Source organism: Raphanus sativus, chromosome 3 (assembly GCF_000801105.2).
Source record: "Raphanus sativus cultivar WK10039 chromosome 3, ASM80110v3, whole genome shotgun sequence".
Lineage (NCBI taxonomy): Eukaryota > Viridiplantae > Streptophyta > Magnoliopsida > Brassicales > Brassicaceae > Raphanus > Raphanus sativus.
The window spans coordinates 14,775,690-14,781,886 of record NC_079513.1 but is presented as its reverse complement, the minus strand read 5'-3'; the positions used below and the strand labels follow the sequence as shown (position 1 = coordinate 14,781,886).

Here is a 6,197-nt window from a genome sequence, read left to right as displayed (position 1 = left end):
CCTACTAAAAGCTGTTTGATAATAAAACCTATTTTGTTATCAGTTGGTAAATTAACATGGCCGACAAGAGCAGAGATGGAGATGGCGTAGACTCCATCAGCTCTCTGCCTGATGAGATCCTCCAACACATCCTCTCTTCTCTTGAAACCGCAACTGCCATCAAGACTTCCACCTTGTCCAAACGATGGAGGCATGTATGGTCTGGTACACCTTCTCTCTACCTCATTTGGACCAGGCATAAGTTTAAGGTTCATTCGATAAACAAACCCTAGCTCGCTACACGGCTAGCAAGATGACGAGTTTTCATCTCTATGTCGGTGAAGACATCGAGTCTCCTGACATTAACAGGTGGATAGAGTTCGCCATGTCCAAGAATGTGGAGTATATGTTGCTGTATATACATTCCTATAAGAATAATATTCCTGATTGCTTGTACTCCAATTCCTCTATCAAACAACTCACACTTTCGTTATACTATTCTTACATGGTTCCCATATGCTCAGTTTCCTGGACATCTCTGAAGAAGCTGTCACTTTTTTATTGCAATTTTTCTGACGAATGCTGGCTAAGATTTTATCTGGTTGTCCGATTCTCGAAAGCTTAAGTTTGGACTTTTTCCGTGGGCTAAAAGTTATTGATCTCAGCAATCTCCATGTCTGAGAACATTGGAAGCAAGCATTACAGATTCGGGAACGCAGATTGTAGCACCACATATCCGTTTTCTCAGATTGACAGACTACACGTTGTCATGTACGTTAGCTGATGTCACTTCTTTAACCGAGGCTAAACTAGAGATTGGCGTAACGACAGTCGAAAAAGTGACGGATGGGTTTCCTCAAGTCATTATGCAAATTGTAGAGAAGTTGCAGAATGTAGAGAAACTTACATTTGGGCCTAACCTTCTCAAGGTAGACGATCATGCATTTTCTCTATAACTTTTTTTTTTTGGTCAAAGCATTTTCTCTATAACTATGTTGCATAATCACCAACTTTCACTCATATAGAGTCATTTATTTGACTTCTTAGCATATTTATTAGTTTTCGTTAGGTTTTTGATTTTCAATAAGGTCTATGATATTTTCACACTCTCTTTTTTTTTGCTAAACGATATTTTCACACTCTCTCTGAACCGCTCTAGGTGTTTAAAAAAACAAAAGGATTATTCTTCCTTTGATATACATTGTTTTGGTATTTACTATATATATATATATATATATATATATATATATATTTATGTGTGTGTGCTCTTTGTGTTAAAGATATTATCTGTTGCCGAGCTCCGCCATCTTCCTTTTCCAAGCTTCAATGTCCAAGATTTGACGCTTGTGTCAACGATCTCTCAAGATGTAATTCCTGGCTTAGTAAGGTTGCTACAAACTCATCTCAGTTGAAGAAGCTAACAGTGCAACCAAAGCTCGTTAGTGGCACCCTACTGGTATATTTTCCATAAGCATCTCTTATTATTCTTGTATTTCTATTTGCGAGTTTGAAAAAAATCCCGGAACCATATCCTTTCACTAGAATCTGAGATATTGGGAATATATATATATATATATATTTGGGTGTAAGTGTTAAATATTGGGAATATGTTTGCACAGGCACAACTGAGAATATTTTTCTGTTAACAGGGGAAGTTTCTTGACGACTTGTTGGATGTGCATGGCTTGATAAATTCGGATCAACGCTGGAGTTTGGAAGCGAGGGTCTTTCCGAAAATTTTGACTTGGGATGTTGAGCTAAAGCATGTGGTTTCATTCATAAAACTTATGCTTAAAACAACAAAGACATTAGAGAAGATGGTCTTAAGGTTGGGACATTATCTTCAAGAAAGACAAGTTGAAGAGTTGCTTGAGATGGTTCCAATGTTTTTACCAAAACAACAATGTCTCCATTGTGGTTATCTCAAACAAGTTGAATAAGATGGTTTTGGTACCAACAGTCTATCAAGTCCACTCTAGACGATCAGCGATTGTAGGATGGCAAAAACCTTGCCCCTCCTTTGTTAAATGCAATATTGGTTCATCTTGGCTAAACGCCAATCAAAACTGTGGAGTGGCGTGGATGGTGCGTGATCACATGGGACAACCTCTGGTTCATGGACGTCGATCATACTCCAAGGTTGCATCTACTTTGGAGGCAGACTTTCTAAGCTTTCGATGGGCTATAGAATGTTTGGCAACTATTCATTTTGATACAGTTGTCTTTGAATCGCCATCTTATATTGCAGGGAAGGCAATCTTGCATCCAGAGTCCTTTCCTCAGTACGGATCTCTTCTCAACTCCATACGAAGACAGCTGCAAAGCTTCACGCTCTGGAGCATTGCTTTCGTTCATAAGGAAGGTAATCTCTGTGTGGATGCAATTGCTCTCGGTGTTACCCGTTATCATCGTTATCAGTCCTACATAGCGCATGCTGGACCGTCGTGGCTTAACCAATTGATCCAAGCAGAAGCAACTGCAGCCACTAACCCCGACTAAGACCCGATGATGCCTTTGCAATGCAGGCTCCGTAAGTTTCTTTTTTCTCTGTTTCTTGTTTGCGTTTAGGGCCTTTTGGTGCCTTGTATTATTATCTCTCTCATAACTGTTTCGAGATTGAGATATTTTTTTCACCTTAATGAAGTTTACAAAGTGTTAAAAGAATGAGAAGTTTCCATATTCATTCATTTGATAGTTCTAGATCTCACCTTCGTATATTATTTAATAACTCTACTTAGACATAGTGTTATATCATTTTGTATATTGTGTTAAATCGTTGGCACTACAAATTGGGATAAAAAAAAATATCCGTGAATTTTGTTAGAAACTGTTAACAATTTTGATTTAGCCTACAAAATCGGGATATCTCTAATTCTATGATCAAATAAAATACAAAAATAGCAAAACATAAATATTAAAATTTTAAAAAGGAATATTTGACTAATTTATTTATATTAACTTACTATTTTAATTAGACATGTGATTTTATATATAGAATATTTCTTTTGATTTTGTTATTATTTAATTATATTGAGTTGCATATACTTTCAAGTTATACCATATTTTTCTGGTTCTAAATATGTTAGTTTGATTAATTTTGCTGGTTGTATTTATCTTCGTTTATTTTATTATGTTTTAAAATATATTTTAGTGAAATTATGCAATGATTTGATATCTGTTGTTTTGAGAAATAAACAGAAAATACTAATAATTTAAACGTGATAAATTAAAAGTTACATTAAATGAATACAAAAATATTTTTTGAAAGCTCATCGACATATAAAAACTTTAAGAAAAACTCAATAATAATTGGTTTTGTACTTTATTTTTTATTTATATATACATTTTAAGTCACTTCATTATTTATATGCATAAAAATAGAATAATATTATAGATAAAATGTTGCTATATTAGTTAGACCTTTAATTTTGAGTATAAAATATTAGACTGGTTCAATTACATTGTGATATAGTATTGTGTTACATCTGTTTACCTGAATTGAATCACAATTATTTTTGATTCTATTTGGAATATAATCAGGTTATTTCTTACAGTGCATTTATTTTGGTTATGCAAAACAGATAAATAAATTTATTGTTGTAACTATGTATAGTAGTTTACTAGTTATAGACACTTTTAGATTATTAAGAATGTTGGTTTATGTTAGTTAATTAATTTATTTATATAAATATATCGATACAAAATATCAAGCTTATTGCTAAATATATTGATAAAACATATCTTCATACTTTGAATATCTATTATGATATTTTTCAAAATAGAAGATTATTTATTTAAAATATCAAGCTTATTTGGTGGATTTTCCTTTTTCTATGAAATCAATTCATATAAAAGACATATCATTTTTTAAATTTATAAATATTTCTTTTTTATATATATTGATTATGAAACCAGAATAGATAAAAGAAGCTAAACTAAAACCTAAGTGACAAAAATATCAAAAAGGAGTATATATTATGTTTAAAAGGGTTATTATTTTAACAAATATAAAGCTTATTTTAGTTTCCTTTTGTTAAATCAAAATTTATATAGAATATCTCCACGTTTTTATTTTATAAAAATTTCTTTATATATATATATATATATATATGTGTGTGTGTGTGTGTGTGTGTGTGTGTGTGTGGGTGTGTGTGATTTGGAAACCAATATGAAAAAGAAAAGTTAGAACTGAAAATCTAACTGACAATGTATCAAAAAGGAAAACAAAAGTTATAATAATTATATTAAATATTATATTTGAATTTTCTAAAGATAGTTTTGTAATTAGAATTAGAAATGAGAGTACAGCACATAGGAAACTGATTTTTTTAAATAATATTATAGCAATAAATTTTTCTTGTTCAATGTGTGCAGTGCAGCTACTTACGTTGTCTTTTGAAGTTTGAACTCATGTTCTTTTCAATGAATATTAACCAAGATTTAGAAAGAAAAAAAAGGGTTAAAGGGCTAGAAAAACCATGCATGGCCCGACAAACCCGTTGCTCTTTTTTTTTTTTTTTTTTTTTTTTTTAAACCCGTTGCTCTTACTATGTCTTTCTCGCTTAACCGCAGATCGCTCTGCAAACCGAATTTAAACCAGCATAAATTAGGGTTAAGTCGCCCGGTGCCGTCAAGCTGACCACAACTTCTATATTTGTATTAGTTTGCAACTCATTTATCATGTGTTGTGGACAATATATAACATATATACACATAATATATGTGACTGTGAATGACACTAAGATTCTGTAACAGATTAAATCAATGCACAAAGAGACCATTCAAAGAGAGAAGAGAGGAAAAGGTCAATTATATATCGACTTTTATTAGTTTTTGCTACTCATTTATCATGTGTAGACAATGTATAACAGATATGTCAATTTGAAGGACACTAAGATAAAATCAGTGAACGAAAATACCATTCAAAAGAGAGAAGAGAGGAGAGTGTCAACAAAGGTGGGCTTATAGGAAGCCACAACATCTTCGCATAATTGACCTGATTGCCCTATCATCCCTATAGGATCGGATCCTTTCAAAGTTTACGGTCGCATGAAGCAAGAAATCAAGAATTCGATACTTTAATTAATGATGCGGAGTTCGAAACTCAGGGTAAGGATCTTGGCCTTTGCTTCCTGGGATCACATGAAGAAAATTTTGCTCAAATTATTTGTTTCCATTTTCTGTTTGTTACAAGAAGTATTGTTATAGTAGTGCGCATTTTACTATTTATCCCATTTTTATAGTGATGCGCCCATTTTTTCTAAAACATGACACTAGTTACCTGTAATGTAAATATATTGCATGTACTTGAAAAAACTTACTACAAAAACGAATGTCAATGTGTATAAATAAAATAAGAAATGAAGTAACTCAACCATGAGCCTAAATTTTTAACAAAGAAAAAAAAACCATGAGCCTAAATAAAAGAGAAAGAAGACAAGTCTTCTGAGTGTTTCAAAAAAAAAAGAAGAAGACAAGTCTTCATTGTCGGTAGTTGCGAGTTGATCTTTATAGAAAGGCCACAACGATGGGAAATATACGACGGGGGAAAATCAAAAAGAAACTAACAAAGCATTCGAGTACGTGATATGATTATCAAAGTGACAAAAGATTGCAAGATGAAATTATTTGCATTGAAAAGATGCCAATTATGCGAACACTTCGTAATAAAATCACTATCATATAAAAAAAAATTACTATCATATAGGACTATATATACGAGTATAATTAGGTATATCGACATATCTTTTTTTTTTTTTTTGTAAACCAGGCTTTCATAGAACTAAAATAAAAGATACAAATCCATTGGGTAGTGTTTTTGGGCAAGGCCCAGTTTTTTAAGATAGAGGCAGAATTGGAATCTCAAATAGAACTAATTTGTTGCTGAAGAAGCCCAGTAGTGACCCAGTTGGAGAGTTGAAACGGTGGTTGGTGAGTAGTTGAGATGATGACCAAAGTTATGACGCTCAGAGAGAGGACGATCGCTAACTCGAATCTGGCTGCACATCGATCCATGCTTGATACATCCTTGAAGAGAGAGTTGGATTTGATCCCTTGAAGCTCTGGATCTTGTTTCTCAGCTGATGATCTATGAGAGAGAAGAGAACATCAACTGATCGGAAGTTCTGTGCATGCAACTGGGCGTTTCGCTCATTCCACAACCAATAGAGCGTGGCTTGCCAAGACAGGAGAGCTAGAAGTCTCGCCGCCCTACTTCC

General features: G+C 33.1%; 1 pseudogene; it reads left to right on the top strand.

The window, feature by feature from the left end:
* Nucleotides 1–2,656, top strand: LOC108846234 (putative F-box protein At1g49610; annotated as a pseudogene).
* Nucleotides 2,657–6,197: the final 3,541 nt, after the last annotated feature.